The sequence below is a fragment of the Patagioenas fasciata genome, chromosome 14 (genome assembly GCF_037038585.1).
Source record: "Patagioenas fasciata isolate bPatFas1 chromosome 14, bPatFas1.hap1, whole genome shotgun sequence".
Lineage (NCBI taxonomy): Eukaryota > Metazoa > Chordata > Aves > Columbiformes > Columbidae > Patagioenas > Patagioenas fasciata.
Window position 1 is genome coordinate 17,368,372 of NC_092533.1, and position 14,129 is coordinate 17,382,500.

Consider the following 14,129-nt stretch of genomic DNA (forward strand, 5'->3'; position numbering starts at 1 on the left):
CAATTAGACTTCAGCTTCAAGACTTAGTTGAAACCTTTAGGGTTAACTCCTACATCACGCTCCACTAAATCTCAACCCCAAATGTCCTGCTGCTTATATCTTACAAGTGACTTCGACATTCCAAATTATAACCACAGCCCCTGCCTTCCGTGATACCTAATGATAACTGGTGCTGAGCCAGCCACTTGGATGCTGCTCTGAAGATGTGAAACATTAACCACACATCTCTTCGTAGCTCGCTTTCCCGTGGGGTTGTGTTTCAAGGTAAGTGGTTTGCATAAGATCCCTCAGAGACCTGCATTTATTTTATTCAGTAGTATAAACAACCTGCTGCTTTTGTGCTTCTCCCTACAGAGCAAAGAAAAGCCCATTTTATACATTAAAATTGAACGTAGTGTTGCTGAAAGGTCTGTGATGGCTTTTTCTGGAGCACGGAGCATCTTACCTAATTCGGGGAGGGGTATCGCAGAGCATAAGCAGTTTCTGCCCGTACATCCCCCTCCTCTCTTAGGACCTTGCGTCCGGGAGGGAGATGGGGTCACCGGCCCTCAGCTCTGCCTGTCTCGCTGCCCGCACTGCCCAAGGTTGGGGGAGTTCGTGCCGTGGGCAGTGTCGCTTTTTTAATGGGGTTGTTTCCATTTCAACCTCGATACAGGGATCCCCACAGTTCGGAAAGCAGCTCGGGGAGGGGAAACCTGGTTCTCCGTGACTCAATTAGCATAACCCTGGGAAGTAACAGGCATAAATCCCGACTCCTGCTGTTTACTAGGAGTCACGACATGTCGCTCCCTGCCAGGTTAACGAGTTCCTGGGCTTCCAGCCCCGCCGCGCCGAGCAGCACCGGAGCGACCCGACGGCTGGTCCGTGCTGTGCCCGCCGGGAGCGGGCGGTCCCGGCAGCACGCAGCGGTGGTTCTTCCCGGGACGTGGGTGCTGGGAGGGACAAACCTAAGCTGGTATCAGATCCCATTCAGTTTCTGGACACTTACACGCAGGATCGGGAAGAGGGACATGAATTTCACCCCTTCCCGCCTTGTCATGTTGGTGCTGGTAAAGCACAAAGATGAGCGGTGGGAGATAAATGAGCAGCTCCCCCACACTGGGATTTGAGCAATCAGGAAATATAATCTGAGCTGGAAAGTGCCCGAGCATCTGTTGGGTTATTAATAAATTGTATGCAATCTGTCCGGGATGAACCTCGGGACGAAGGGGAGCCATCTGTTCCCGACTGGTAGCTCTAATGGTGTCTGGGGAATAAACTTAACAAATAAAAAGCAATGGGATCGGCCAGCAGGGCTCCGGGAGGCCTGGTCTCTGCGTAGCCTTTCGAGGGTGGGACAACAAGGGGGACTTCCCCACCCCCGGGACAGGATCCCGCACGGATTCACAGAGAACTAGGAGTCAGACCGAGCGTGGGCATCTCTTCACAGAATCCCAGAATGTCAGGGGTTGGAAAGGACCTGGAAAGCTCATCCAGTCCAATCCCCCTGCCGGAGCAGGAACACCTAGATGAGGCTGCACAGGAAGGAATGTGTCCAGGCGGGTTTGAACGTCTGCAGAGAAGAAGGCCTCGCAGGCTCCACCAGCTCTCGGGGAACTCGCCCTCTCTTTCAAGATCCTTTCCGAAAATCAAAGGGTCCTGGGCCAGAGAGAGCCCCGCTGCAGGGGCTGCCTTGTGTCCCCATGAGGCACGGAATGACCTTACAACCCTTGAAGTTATAAGGAAGGTATGCATTTATTTACGACGCCGGACACATGGGGAATAATTTCACCTAACGCGTGTGTAAAATTACAGTAGCTGTGAACCTGGTTATATGCAGTAAAGTGTTACATATTCATTAATGTTTTAGGAACGCCTATACATATTCATAACCTGTCTCCGAGAAGGTGGTTCTTATTACAATGAGTTTCGGTAGATCATTTCCATAGTCTCCACCTCTGGCTCCTGGTTGCAGCTGCGCAGTGATCGTGAACCCGGGTCCTCTTTCTCTGTACACGGTCACCTTTGGTCCAGTGTGATGAGTTGGTTAGGTCTCAGACTGCTGAGTTGGTTAAAACTGGCGTATCTCCTGTCCTGTGCCCGAGTTTCTGTGATCTAGTTCACCCAAGGATGCATCAAGGACTATTATCTTTGCAAGGCGTCAGTGAAGTCCCGTTTTTCGTACAATAAGTTACACGGAGCTAAGCAAGGCTGGGCAATAGTGATGTGGGTTAAAGGGTTAGCCCTCTAAGTGTCTTCAGTGATGTGGGGTAGGGTTAGTTCCTTAAGCGTCAAGTGTTAGTTTTTAAGTGTTAATTAGTTAATTGTCAATTCCCTGTATCACACACACCCGAGCGAGGAAGCAGATCTCACCCGCCTTTTCTCTCGGTCAATGCTAATTGCCGCCAATAAATATTATTCTCCACGTTTTATCCTCTACCTCTAAAGGTGCCTACTGTGTTTTCTCGGAGCAGCTGTCAAGGATTTCCAGCTCAGCTCCTTCCAGCGCTGGCAGCCGAAGGAGTGGGCGGGGCGGCTGAGCTCCATCCCACCGCCCGCTCTGGGTGCCTGCCACTCCCCGGGAAAACCGGGATGTGTGGGGTGCTGCGAACGCGCAGATGTCAGGGATATTAATTGGGGGAGGCTGGGAGCGCTCTCATCGCGGGGTGAATAGCCAAAATGTTTAATAATGGAGGATATCTCCACCTGACAGCGATCGGGAGGGGTCTGTGTCAGCAGACACGCCTTCCCTTAAAGAAGCTAGAGGGCACCGTGCGCCTGAAACACTTAACACGTGAGAAAACACTTAACACGTGAGAAACCCCACTTGGAGGAACTCCAGTCTAAATATAGGCCAGTTGAGGATTAAACCTCCAGTGACGGGACAGGGAGGCAGAAAGAGAACAAGCGCAGCCGCTATTCCAGCGGGGCTGCTGGGTCTGTACAGCCCTGCCCTACCGGCGGCTGAGCGCGGGCAAACCCGCTCCTTCAAGGGGGATCAGTGAGAGCCCAGACCCGCTCGGGACGTCAGCACCTGCTGCCGGTCCCCGGGGGGAACCCGGAGCTGTCGCCGAAGCGCCGGTGGCCGTAGCGCACGCCCCGCTCCGCTGTCGCCCGCAGGAACGCAACGGCGGGAGCAGAGGCTGCCGGGAACTTCCGCAGAGGGGAGGAAGGGGCGGCCGGGATCTCGTCCGGACCGAGAGTCGACTCCGTGCTCTTCCGAGGACGGACGCGCTGGCTTGGGGGCGCGTTGGAAGTGTCTGGGTCTTTTTTTGTTTTTTACTGCACTTCCCGACCGGGAGCGCTCTTCGCTTCCCACGGATGGCGGCGGGGAAGCCGAGCCGGGAGCTGGGCGGCTCCGTGCCGAGGGAACTGGGCTAGCAGGGCAGGCACTGGGCTTGTCGGGGAGAGCTGGGCGGGTGCAGGATGGCTCCTGCCTGACCCTGCGACAGGTCCTGTCACTTTCCGAGTGTCAGGCCGAGCGGCAGTAGCGACTGGCGCCCAGCGATGGGCGTCGGCGGCAGCTTCCCAAGAAACGCTGGGGACGGGGGCTCCAGCTATGTCAGTGCCCTGAAAGCAGAGGTGGGAAGGGACGGGTTCGGTGACCGTTCCGTGTTTGCCGAGCTTGCTCAGGTTATATTCGGTGGTTGGGGAAGGTGACGTGCAGAAGCGAGGGCTGAACCCCGCGGCGGTGTGTGCTCCAGCCGCTGAGCGACCAGCTCACCCCCGGCCCCTCCGCCGGGATTGCCGAGGGCGGAACGCCCAGCTGAAGGACCGGTGGGACCCCATACGGGCGGTCCCTTTCTCGGTGAATTAGGGGACTCTTGAGTGGTGGGAGAGGCTGTTTTAAAAGCTTTTTATCTCAAGCTTTGAAAACAGATTTCGGCTTCTCTTTGCCGTGCTCTAACTACGGAACTGCGTTAAAGAGGCGTGAAGGACCCTCTTCGCAGGAAGATAAATCCGACGATATAAGCTCGGGGCTCGCCTGCCCTTCAGGAGGGGACGGGCTCTACTTTCTGGATCTCCGTGGACGGGGACAGTTGTCCTGAGCCGGCTGATCTGGAGCTGCGGTGCGGCACTTCTCATCTCAGGGATGGTAAAGCTGCAAGTGTCCTGTGTCATGGCAGCGATTCTGTGGAAGCTGCCGCTTGTTTTTTTCCCTCTTGCCGATTCTCCATTTCTTGTCTCCAAGTGTAACCGAAGTCATGCTTTGAGTTCAGCAGGGGTCGAACTAGAGCTTTCCAAGTATCCCTGGGAAAGTCTTTCTGTCTCTCCACTGTCTAAAGAACGACAGGACATGAACCTTTCGGCTGGTGTTGGCCATTGGGCCGTACTTGATTTTTCTAATAATTCAGCATTTGCTCCGTAGCTCCAGTGGGTGAAATTAGTTCGGAATGTCGAAATTCGTGGGTTTTTTCAACAGTTTAACTAGGCTTTCACCGCTTCCTATCTGATGAAGGAGACTCAGAGGAATGCCCGGGCATTTGGTGGGCTGTCGGGCTGTAAAGGTGAGTAGCTTTTACTGATATTTTTCCATACAGATTCGTAGTTGATGTGGATCACCGCTCCTCACGAGTTGTTGCTTAGAGGCATAGGGCATACTCTGAGACTGACCAGCTCGGGTGCTTTTTGCAGGATCATCTCAGCTATTTCCTATGACCTTTGTGGCTTCTCATTATAGATACAAGTGGTATAAAAGGCAAACTAGCTGTACATCTGTGGTAGTATCACAATGCTACAATGCTTATGGCACCCTCTGCCCTACTGCTACTAGGGTGTCTACTCTGGATTTCAGCGGAATGTGAGAATCTCATATGGTCTAGATTTAATTAAGCAAGAAACAACTCTTCCAACATGTAGGTTATCTTGGATACTTTGTTTCATTTCATATAGAAACACTTCTATCCCTAGCAAAGCTCACATCTCCGGCATTGTGGAACGATTTATTCCAGCTGCTGCTTGGTGAATATAGAAACGATGGAGCCAAGTGTTCAGACCACAGACAAAGGGACGCCGTATCCTATATCTTGACGTCAGTGGCTGTCATCTCATTAACAGCTGTTCTACTGATTTAAAACATCCTAGTACATTTTACAGCTAGCTTAACTTAGACCCTAACACGGCTCTAAAATACTTGAAAATACAATGGTGCTCGTTTTTGCTGACATCGGCATTATATTTTCATTTCCATGAATATGGCATGAAATATTCCTGCAGAGAAGAGCTACTTATTCCAGGTAAGTCGGTTAACTTTAACAAGCAGATAGGTAGGGGGAACAAACAAACAAAAACCAGCAACCAACCAACCAAGCAAACAAAAACCACCACAAAACGCCGCAAACCTGTCCTGCTTGAATACCTCTCGTCCTGGACTCACATGGAGAGAGCATGATGAATTGTTGACAGACGATATGTCCCAGCATCTCTTCTGATCCACGAGTCAAGACAGTTATCTCTACCCAAATCTTTATTTCATTTTACCACACAAATTAAAACAAACTGCCAGAAAACTCGGAGATCGGGAATGTGTCTCCAGATTAACTTGGCAAAAATCTTGCCCTGTAGAATCGTCTTCGTCCATCATCTGTTACCAAAAAAGATCAATTCTGTCCCTCGCACCTGGAAAAAGTTAGCAAGTGTTGTCCGGTTTGATAGGATAGAGTTGTATCTGTCTGTTTACCTGTGATCTTATGGTAATGACAGTGAGAATGCAGAAAATCCGTATATAGACCTAAACAATTGGAGAGAAGGACATAACCTGCGTGGGCGTTATGAATGCGATAGAGATGTGCTAATGGGATTGATAAGTCGGGGTCCCCAACAGCAACAGTGTCTGCCGGGGGTCCAGCGCTGAAGGGAAGAGACCAGTCTTCAAAGGCTGAACTTCCACAAGGATATGGGATATGAAAAGCGATCTGTCTGAATGACTTCACCGGGAAGAAAACCCTGTCGGAAAGAAAAACCTGGTCAGGGTGAGGAAATGGAGGTAAGTTACAAAGACGCAGTAGGAAGAAGAGCTCGTCTTTGCATTTTGATGGCATAGGCCATACATTAATGGCATTAGGCACGAATTTGAAATCAAGACATCATTGCTGTCCAGGAAAAACCTGGCTACCTTCAGTGGCAGATTTCTGTGTGAACCGACGGCGCTGCGAAGACCAATCGCGCAGGAATACAAAAAGGTCAGTAGACACAATTGTGTTCAATAATCTTTTGAACTGTTTGTGTACGTGAGTTGCGGAGGTACCGGCAGAAACTGCTCTCATCCTCAGTCCGGCTGCGGAAAGTGCGGTGGTCGGGGTGTTGCAACCGGGCTACTCGCGGGGGGACCGGTACAGGTTGGTGGTGAATGCGAGCGGGGGCGGACGAGATCTACGTGGGCAGGAGGTGGATTTTGCCCTAAAGCTACAAATAGTGGTCATAAATCCTTCCACAGCCACGCACGCGGCGTGGTAACACTTATGGAAGCGCCCTGTGACACAGGCGAGCCTCTGACAGACGGCGAGCAGGAATGAAGAGCACAGAGAGCAGAAAAACTGAGCAGTGTTTAGTTTAAATGAAGGATCTCATCCAAGACAGTGCTTTTCTGCTTCCTCCTAACGGACGGGAGTCACCACGCCTGTTGGCTACGGCTCCTTTCACCTCAGCCCTCCTGTGTCCGCCTCGGCTCCGAGAAGAGGGAGATCTGGAGTAACCTGCATGGCTCAGAGCTTTGCACTGCGCAGCGTAGTCACTTCTTCTGTCAGAAGGGCTGCTGGGTAGCGGGGAGTATCTCCTGTGAAGGAGTTATTGCCGAATCGTTTGATCCCGCCGTTCTCTCGGAGGGGTGCTGGGGATGGGAGCGGTGGAACGCTCGATTACAAAACACGTCCAGGTTAGTTTTTCAAGAAGTGTATCTAACTGCATGTGGAACGCACATATATTTTAGGAGACACTTCAATTAAACCGCAGGGTTTCTACTACAGGAACCCCGATCAAGGTCATCTTGTCACCTGTCCGATTATATTGAACATATTTTTCGATTAATTTATGGCAAGACCATATCACTGAGAGAACAAGTGTTACAGATTAGCTTTCGGCCACTTGAACTGGTGACAGGTGCTACAAATTTATGAATAGAGGGGACAACAAACACCAGTTCAAAAGGAAATAAACCGTATCCGAGAAGAATTAAAATGTCCATGTTATTTTTCTGCTCGCTTTAGCCGAATAACAAAATTCAGGCCTCAAAATCACTCGTAATTAGAGAAAAGTATTGTTCCAGAAAAAGTGGCAGAAGGGTGCTCTACGAAGAAGCTGGGGACAATCATATAAACCTCTCCTAAATCAATGCAACGAAAATGCTGGGCAAAAGCATCAGGCAACAAAGTAAGAAAGAATTCAAGTGCATGGAATGGAAAACGGCAAAGAAGTAGTAAAGCAGGGCGGTATAAATACAGGGAACCGTAACAGGCAGTTTGTACAGAGTGCCACATGATGTCGCTCTGACCTAAAAAACGTGTGATAAAAGCAGGGGGAAGGCGGGGAAAGACCTTCCGGGGCGCAGAAAAAAAGAACGCAGATAAGAAAACGAGCAGCAGAGGATGTGCAGCTCCTGAGAAAGGATTACTATACAGTGGACAGCTAAAATCGTTTCGATAGAAAGATACATAACAGCGCGGTGGGGAGAAAAAGGAATCGGTGACTGCGATGAGCGTTTGTGGTCCAGCGCGGCAGCGCTGGGAGCCCGTGGTGATGGTGGTGGTGCTGCAGGCGGCTTGGGCGCTGGGCGGCGGGCAGGTGCGGTACTCGGTGCCGGAGGAAGCCAAGGCCGGGACGGTGGTGGGCCGTCTGGCGCAGGACCTGGGCCTGGAGGCGGGCGAGGCGGAGGCGCGGCGGCTGCGGCTGGTGTCGGAGGGCCGGCGGGCGAGCGTGGAGGTGAGCGGGGCGAGCGGGGCGCTGGTGGTGAGCTCGCGGCTGGACCGGGAGGAGCTGTGCGGGAAGAGCGCGCCGTGCGCCCTGCGCCTGGAGGTGCTGGTGGAGCGGCCGCTGCGCGTGTTTCATGTGGAGCTGGAGGTCACCGACATCAACGACAACGCCCCACTCTTCCCCGCAACCCGGAGAAACCTCAGCATCGCGGAATCGTCGCTACCGGGGTCTCGGTTCCCTCTGGAGGGCGCGTCGGATGCAGATGTCGGTGCCAACGCACAGCTCTCTTACACACTCAGTCCCACTGAACACTTCTCTCTGGATTTGCAGAAAACAGAGGAAGACAGCGAGTCCTTATTTCTGGTGCTCGCGAAACCTCTGGACCGCGAGACGCTGCCTGTGCACCGGTTGGTGCTGACGGCGAGTGACGGGGGCCGGCCGTCTCTGACGGGCACTATGGAGCTGGTGATCTCCGTGCTGGATGCGAACGACAATGCTCCGCAGTTCAACCAGTCAGTGTACAAAGTGCAGCTGCTGGAAAATACAGAGCGCGGTGTTTTAGTGATCAGACTAAACGCCACGGATAGAGACGAGGGAACGAACAGGAATATCTCGTATTCTGTCCAGCACGTGTTCCCTCAGGATGGAAAAGACGTTTTCTGGATCGACAAAAACAGCGGGGAGATCCGTCTCAGGGGTGAACTGGACTTTGAGGATGTTGGTCTCTATCGGCTTCAAGCGGGCGCGACAGATCAGGGAAATCCACCACTGTCGGGGCATTGCAAGGTGTTGGTGGAGGTGCTGGACGTGAACGACAACGCGCCGGAGGTGTGGGTGACGTCGCTGTCGGTGCCGGTGCCGGAGGACGCGGCGGTGGGGACGGTGGTGGCGCTGCTGAGCGTGTCGGACCGGGACTCGGGGGCGAACGGTCGTGTGCGCTGCGCGGTGTGGCCGGCGGCGCCGTTCGGGCTGGTGTCGACGTTCGCGGGGTCGTACTCGCTGGTGCTGCGGGAGGCGCTGGACCGGGAGCGGGTGTCGGAGTACGAGGTGGAGGTGCGGGCGGAGGACGGCGGGTCACCGTCGCTGCGCGCCCGTCGCGAGGTGCGTGTGCCGGTGTCGGACGTGAACGACAACGCGCCGGCGTTCGCGCAGGCCGTGTACACGGTGCTGGCGCGGGAGAACAACGCGGCGGGCGCGGAGCTGGCGCGTCTGTGGGCGCGGGACCCGGACGAGGCGGACAACGGGCGCGTGCGGTACTCGGTGTGGGAGGGCGGCGTGGGCGGTGTCGCGTCGGCGGGCGGCGGGTGGCGTCCGGCGTCGAGCTACGTGTCGGTGGACGCGGAGAGCGGGCGTCTGTGGGCGCTGCAGCCGTTGGACTACGAGGAGGTGCAGGTGCTGCAGTTCGAGGTGCGGGCGGTGGACGCGGGGGAGCCGCCGCTGTGCGGCAACGCCACGGTGCAGCTGTTCGTGGTGGACGAGAACGACAACGCGCCGGCGCTGCTGCCGGCTGGCGGCGGCGGGCCGGGGCCTGGGCTGGTGGGCGAGACGGCGTCGGGGCCAGAATCGGGGGCGCTGTGGGCGTGGGCGGCGTGGGGGGCGCCGGCGGGGCAGGTGGTGGCGAAGATCCGCGCGGTGGACGCGGACTCGGGCTACAACGCGTGGCTGCGCTACGAGCTGTGGGAGCCGCGGGGGAAGGGCCCGTTCCGCGTGGGGCTGTACAGCGGCGAGGTGAGCACGGCGCGGGCGCTGGAGGAGGCGGACGGCCCGCGGCAGAGGCTGGTGATCGTGGTGCGGGACCACGGGGAGCCGGCGCGCTCGGCCACGGCCACGCTGAGCGTGTCGCTGGTGGAGGGCGCCGAGGCGGCGCTGGCGGCCGTGGGCTCGTCGTCGTCGAAAGCGGGGGTGGGCGCGGAGGGCGGCGCGGCCGCGACAGGAGCGGCGGCGACAACGAACGTGTGGCTGGTGGTGGCCATCTGCGCGGTGTCGAGCCTGTTCCTGCTGGCGGTGGTGCTGTACGGGGCGTCGCGGTGGGCGCCGCGGGCGGGCGTGCTGTCGGGGCCCGGGCCGGCGACGCTGGTGTGCGCCAGCGAAGTGGGGAGCTGGTCGTACTCGCAGCGCCAGAGCCGGAGCGTGTGCGTGGCGGAGGGCGCGGGCAAGAGCGACCTGATGGTTTTCAGCCCCAACTTCCCGCCGCCTCTCAGTCCCGCGGCGAAGGAGACGCAGCCGGAGCCGCCCGCTCTCCTGGACACGGTCAGTGTCTCTCTCTTTTCAACTCTCGCCCCTTCCCCGACACCTCTTCCCCGCTCTCCCCACCTGTGTATTATCTCTCCCGTTCCCTGGGCATTGGTGGGAGTCAGGCTGAGCCCCTGGTATCCGTTGGCGCCTGGCGGGTGCTTAAGAATGTGAACGGGACATTTGCTTCATTCTGGGCGTTCTTGCGGGACCTCTTGGCTCTTGCTGTGGAGGAGAACTAAAGAAAGGTGTTGCCACATCTGCAGCAGTTACAGTCCGCAACGTTCCGTTGTCGAAAAAAGATCACTGCGGATTGTGATGAGAGCTTCCACGCTGTGGGCTTTCGAGAGGCTCTTTGCTTGCTGCTGTGTAGCATCTCCACCGGAGCTGCTGACAGAGTGCAAGTCACTCAGGCTGTCGTGGTGACAGTCCTTCAAGCACTATTTACAGCTTTATCACTCTTGCTGACTAGGCAGACAAGAGAGACTTTTCTTGTTTTCCGTTAGCCACTGTTGTTACAGTAGCTAGAAGCATAAAGTGCTGAGGCAGAGGAACGAAACCCAAGGTAGATGTTAGAAAGTGCCATTTGCTTTTTCTTTCTTCTTCGTTTTTCCTTCCCTCTTCCCTGCCCATTTTGTGAGCTCTGTGTTCCCGGCTGGGCAGGTGGTGTGATGGGCAGTGGCCTTTTTTGATGCCGTTTGAATATTTGTATCAGCAACCATACTCTTACAAATCCCAGGAGTTTCTCATTTCAGCAGCAAGAAAACAACCCAGTCAAATTCTCCTACACAGTAGATATCAGTTGCTGTAGTGATGTTCTCGTCAGCATTTGAGTTGTTCTCTCACATCATGAATTCAAAGCTCATTGCCATTAGAGGTGTAAAGAGAAAAAAAATCTCCATTTTGGTTCTCTCTGCAGAGTCATGAAGGAAGTAGGGAAGAAGCTTTGTTCTGTGATGTTTTTTCCAACTGGGTTGTTACTCTTCTTAGTAGCATGAAGTGTTCAGGTAGAAGAGTGTGGCCCATGGTAAGTGTTAGAAAAAGGGAATTTTCGTCTTCTGCTCACCCTGTCCCCTAAGTTAAGGATTTGTGTTCCTGACCAGTGAAGTGGTGTGAAGTACATTGGCCTGTTTTGGCGTTTGTTCAATATTTGCATCAATGGCCACACAGTTTCAAAAGCTCAGGAAACCTTTTCTGAAGAGATAGACAAAGAAACAACAGAAAACCCAGTACCTAAGATCTACACCTGCCCAAAAATCTCAAATCAGATTCTCCTACACAGTTGATATAATCTGTTATGATTCTGTGCTTCTCGACGTTTGGATTATTCTCTCACTGCATGAAATCAACGCCCATTTCCATTTAGAACTGTCCTGACATCACCTTTGGAAAGAGTATTGCTCCCAAGTCTGCTACATTTCCATCTGAGACAGCTGAAGCATTGCCAAACAGGATAGGTCAGCAGTGACTCAGTGGGCCGCCATGTGTATGATACCATCTGGGTTTTTTTTATCATGCCCTTGTGGATGGGAATGGTCTGCAAAAGGCTGAGCTTTGATGTGGGAAAGAAAACTGCAGCGTGTTGCAGAGGTGAATGTGGCTGTGGCACTGAGTGGGGCCTGGCCATTACATGATGTGAAGGGTGGAAAGAGCAGTGGGAAGACTTGTCTACGGCAATGGGAAATCCTTGGGAAGACCATGAGCCATGCTGTAAGACAAGAATGGGACATGAATTGCTTGTCTTAAGAATGCATATAATGGAGGAAGCCTAGGGCATGAGGCAGCATGGATATGGAATGTTCTTACCCAGGATCTCTTCTCAGGATCCCAAGAGACTGAAGTATGAGGCCTTCTGGATCCTGAGATGGTTACATGGTATTGAAATGCTCACAATGTGTTTGTGGTTAGGAATTTCCTACACCAAAGACAGTCCCTTGTGCTGCTGCCTGCCTGATGTAGGCAACAGGTTGGCAAAGACTTGGTGAGATGCAAACTGCTGAATACTGTCTGATGAACATTTTCACTGCTGTTTCAGGAAGGGCATTGTGGGAAGGTAATGCTTTGATCTGCTGTCCTTGTGTAGTGGTGGGCATCTAGAGCAGTTTCCACAGCAGTTGATGTTGCCTCAGGCAGGATTTTTAAGGCTATATGAGGAGCCTTTGTGTGTTCGACTTCCCTTACTTGTGCACTAATATAGTCAGCATTGGTAGAGATCGTGTGTCCTGTTGTCACACATGGCTCATTCTGACATGTGCATGTACAGGCCAAATCCTGCACAGCTCAGCTCTGCTTTTCTATAGTACAAATTCTCCCATCCAGATGAAATAGTGAAATCACTTGCACTTCAGCAATTGGTTTGGTTTCCTCGCAGAATAAGGTCTGTGTGGACTGGGATCTGAGCTGTCACAGCTCTAGTCACAGAATCTTTAAGAACTTGATTTCTATATGAAAATGCTGAAAAGGCACAAAGCATCCAGGCAGCTTAAAGCTGTTCTGCTTTTGTAATGGTGGGCATCTACAGGATCTTCCACAGCTGTTGATGTTCCCATGATGGTTCCTTGATCCTCCTCAGGCAGGATTTGTAAGGAGGAGGATGAGACCTTTGGGCAGTCAACTTCCCCTGCTTGTGTGCTTCCACAGTTGGCCTTAGCAGAGATGGTGTGTCTTCTTGTCACCAGTAACTTGTTCAGATACATGCACATATATGCCCAACCCTGCACAGCAGCCCAGCTCTGGTTTTCTGTTGTGAAAATTCTCCCATGTGGATGACACTGTGAGTGTACTTGCGCTTGCACATTTGGTGTCATTCTCTCAAAGCGTAAAATCCACGTGGATTGTGATCAGAGCTGTCACAGCTCTAATCACAGAATCTTTAAGAGGAGCTCTAACGTGCATCTCTGTGGTGTTTCCACCTGCAATTGCTGAGAAGGCACAAAGTATTTAGGGTGAAGTTTCAGCACCTGAGAAGAGTCTGCCAGGTGGTGAGTGCCTTTGCATCCATCCATATGTTCTTTGTGCCAGTCATGAGAGGTGGGGATGTGCAGAGGCCTGGGTCACATGCAGTGCAGGGATTAGAGCTGGAGGAGGTTCTTGTGGTGCAGCAAGGTCTCGGTATTGTGACAGTGATGCTACGAGATGGGCATGGGCATGTGTCACTGGAAGCGTGACTGTGAGTGGGGAAGAGTGTTCTCTAAGGGAAATAGAGATGCTGAGTAGAACACAGTCTGTGTTATTAGGTAAAGACTGGACGTCTGCTTAGCTGGGGATCTCATTTCCCAGGGCACAGGATAGAGGATGCCCGTAGAAAACCTTGAGAAGAGTGCCAGCACACAGTGCTATGTTCCCGTGATCCTTGTAGGACCTCCAGAACTTCTGCATGTATTCAGGTGCTGTTGTTCTTCATCATACTTGTTAAGTCATCCAACACGCCTGTAATCGCTCATGTTTGAGATGGAACATTGTTGCTCAAAGAGAAGCTTGTACAAACTTTGATCATACTGCTAATTCACTGAATCTCTCCTTGTTTGTGCTTAGTCTTGCTAGGCAGGGGAAGAAGTGCTCTCCATATTCAGAATGTCAGCAGACTTTATGTTTCAATACAATGGGATGGGATGCACTGGTTTTCTTCTCTTCTCTTAAGAAAACTCCCCACCCTCTTGTTATTTTTTTCTTCCTGCTCAGTGGCAATGTGTTGGTAAAATGGGATGAGATGGAGACTGCAGAATTTTAGCAGCTGCCAGGTTGGAGACGTTTGGGCAGTTGGCCATCAGTGCAGGAGATGGTGTTTCTACTCTGTTGAGCTGAGATTGACTTTGGCAGAATGTACTTGGGTTTCAGGTGTCCCTCCTGCTTCCCTGGCAACAGAAGTGCATAAAGGCATGCTATGTTCAGTGATTTCACAGCTTTTGGAGAATGAGAGTGGTGGTGGGGTTTTTTGTCCATTTTCACTAGAAATTGCTGGTAATGGCAAGGGAAAAGTCCATTAGAACCAGTTATTCTCTCCTGACAAT

The 14,129-nt window shown here is 52.9% G+C and overlaps 1 pseudogene; it reads left to right on the forward strand.

Annotated features, from left to right (window-relative positions):
- The first annotated feature begins 7,530 nt into the window (after window positions 1-7,530).
- Window positions 7,531-10,479, forward strand: LOC136107642 (protocadherin alpha-6 pseudogene; annotated as a pseudogene).
- Window positions 10,480-14,129: the final 3,650 nt, after the last annotated feature.